Source organism: Copadichromis virginalis, linkage group LG9 (genome assembly GCF_057382275.1).
Source record: "Copadichromis virginalis isolate Kocher_CV1m ecotype Utaka linkage group LG9, C_Virginalis_male_GT1.1, whole genome shotgun sequence".
Classification (NCBI taxonomy): Eukaryota; Metazoa; Chordata; class Actinopteri; order Cichliformes; family Cichlidae; genus Copadichromis; species Copadichromis virginalis.
Window position 1 is genome coordinate 34,849,942 of NC_140626.1, and position 3,039 is coordinate 34,852,980.

The 3,039-nt window shown below is 45.9% G+C and overlaps 1 protein-coding gene across 1 annotated transcript in view; it reads left to right on the forward strand.

Annotated features, from left to right (window-relative positions):
- The window catches only part of LOC146702393 (tomoregulin-1-like), a 15,714-nt gene extending 14,228 nt beyond the window's left edge, over positions 1 to 1,486 (forward strand). The window contains exon 10 of the mRNA XM_085469128.1: positions 1 to 1,486. This exon is cut by the window's left edge and continues 1,097 nt beyond it. The gene's annotated coding sequence lies outside the window, so the exon portion shown is untranslated.
- Positions 1,487 to 3,039: the final 1,553 nt, after the last annotated feature.

Genomic DNA, 3,039 nt, shown 5'->3' on the forward strand with positions numbered 1-3,039 from the left:
TTTTTATTTAGTGTGGCCGAAATCAGTGACCGAGCAGGAGAGGTCAAAGGTCAGACAAGGCCTTTGTAGCAGCAGCTGTCGCCATCTGGTGGCCTTTAGATAGAATCCAGGTTTATTCATTTTTCTGAGCAGGAAGCCGCGTCCATGTTTTCTGCTGTCTGTGAAGGACGCTTTAATAATCCAGACATTTGGCATCATATCGTCATGACAACATGTTGGACTAAAATGGGGAAAACTGGGAGACAGAACTAACAGGACTCGGGTGTGGAGGTTTTCACTCAGACTGCTCGGTTAATTAGACCAAAGCAGCTTTTAAAATTCAGTCAAAACTGTGAATCTTCCCTAAAAATGTTATTTTCTCATCAGCTTCATATCAGCGCTTATCTGGAAATATGGTTCTCAGTCAGATTCTGTGTGCGCCACGCTTCTATCCTTTTAAATCTTCGCTGTGAAAGCGACAGATGTGATGAAGAAGAGCTGTTCTGCTCATACTGCCCCTCAGCAGGCTTCCTGACTTTGGCCAATCGGAAAAAGAAACAAAAAGGAGGCCTTGAAGGGAAAGCAGCTGATTTCAGCTGGAGGCAGCGAGGCTCTGCATGAAGGGCAGAATCAGATAAATGAGGATGATTTTGAACTGTGAATCATGCAAAGCTACGCTGGCGGTGTAATGACAAACAGGTGGAGCTGGAAATGAGCAGAAGAAATCCACTTTGAAGGTTTAATGAACGCGTGTTGTGGACGTTGCCATGCTGAGAATTCCCATGATGCACTGCTGCTCACGTTTGGCCAACTTCTCTTGTTTTTCTTTGTTTACTTTGTCACGCATGTGTTGTACCGCCTTAACTGTCCAGGGGGCGCTGTGCAGCGGGACTACAGGATTATCAGGGACCACCGGAGCCCCGTGCCCCTCAGATGTGAGCCGACTCGTATCTCAGGCGTGTTTTTTGTTTTTGACTTTGTGCTACGTCTCACAGGGTCAAACGTCACGTCTCCTTAGAGAAACTTTCTTTAAACACTTTTTGTATTTGTTACAATGAGATCCACCTGAAAACCAAAATGCTGTTTTTTCTACTGCTTAAAAATAATAATGAGGTACAAGCCGACATGTACAGGTTGCTATGCTAATTATTTTATTGCCTAATTTTCAGATGACGCCATTCCGGAAATGGATTCCAATGTTTGTGTGTTTGGACAAGCTGGCGATAATTTAAAGGACCTCGTCAAGCTTTTTATCTTCATTCTGATTCGTAACGATGGTACCACGTGTCCGTGTTGGTTGTTTTGTTGTGTTAGAAGGAGTAGGCCGATAAGCTGGGCTCGGGTTCGCCTCGCGCGCCGCTGCCCTGAGGTGAACCGCCACGGTCTTGGTGGCGCTTGTCGCAGGGAACGGGCCAGATGTTGCTGTAGATGTTGATCCTGCATGAACCGTGAAGTTGTTGTTTAGACTGTGCTGTAGCTGAATTAGCATTAAATTATGATGTTTGAACCTCTGCGTCTTCATGTGTCCGTTTTCTGAGCCGGCCTCTTAATAAAGCTTCACACAAACATCTGGACCTGTTTTCACAGCTGATACTGATCCATGCTTAAACACCTGGAGGTATGAATGCACTGGCTGCAGTCTTTCCTAATGCCCAGCAGGGGGCAGTGGTGACGGGTCAATAATCTGTCCCTCAGTTTCTCACTCGCTCATCATCCCAACAATCTGAATATTTGATGGAAATAAATCCTGAAAATAGTTTCTGATGGTCAAAGGCCTCAAGCACAGTGCTCATTAAACACAGTCATATCCATGATGTTATTATTTGATTCATTTGATTATAACGGTATTAAGTAAAAGTGCATTCAAACTGTGCTTCAGCAGATTCCAGTCCGTGACAAGTCCGCTGAATTTTAGTCTAAAAATGCCTCAGAGTGTTTTAACTATAGTCTTTGAACTATTTAAAGATTACATATAAATATGGGTATGACAGTGCGACAGCATGAATAAAGTCTAAATGAGCGTCTGAAGACGTGCTACCGAGTGAAGAAGCCGAACACGTGGCCAGCACAGGGAGGATGCTCTGAATCTGAAATATAAAACTGAAGTGGGCTCTCGGCTGATTCCACATCCTGGATCTCAGCCGGCCACATGGATGTAGCAGAGACCCCGACGAGTCCGCTTCATCCGCAGCTGTAACAGTCAGTGACGCTTCAAGTGGAGCACCTCAGCGAGCTGAAAGTCCGCCATGTTGGACCCATCGATTATCGTGTAGCCTGACCAGCGAGGCTCCAGAACACAGCGCTTCCTGCTGTATGAACGGTTTCCCAGCCTCTCGTCAGGGCTTCAGCTTATTTATGACCCGTGCTAAGAAGGAGCCGGACAGAACAACAGTTCTTCAGGTTTCCGAAGGCCTTCCAGGGTCTTTGAACATTGGCCAGTTTCTCACCATTTTTCCGGTCCTTCTACCTAACGATTTTCAGAGGTTCCAAGCTGCACATCTGCTCCAGCCTGAACCTCGAGCTGGGCCGGTGGCAGGTTTCAAACTCCTTCCTATCTCATCTCAAGTGTTTTTACTTCACATTAAATTTTGACACCTTTGAGAGGCGAAAACCAAGCGCGCCCGGTGGCTGATGAAGCCTTCGTGTCTTCTGCAGGGAGGTGCGGTTAAATATAGCAGTGATGGCAGGATAATTATAGGCAGCAGCTGGTGGAGAGCTTTCAGACAGCGGGGAGTCCCCTTCTGTCTTCACCTGATTCTGGCCCACCTCCCTCATTCTCTGTTTTCTTCTTGAAGGTTAGAGTAATGATGGGTTGCATGTCAGAGCTTTGAACGCTCTTCTTTCTTTTTTGGTGAGGTCGGGCTACGATTGGAAAGGGTTCAAAAGCAGGAGCTGGATTATGTTTCCGATCTTTGTATGTTCACAGATGTTAAGAGAAAATCAGAAAGCTCAGACCACCAATGATTATGAGTGGTTTTACTTCATCCTGCTGAACCTTACACAACAAAATGCCATGAAACAGATGTCAGAAGTTACTACCACCATGTGTGCTTCTGTGCA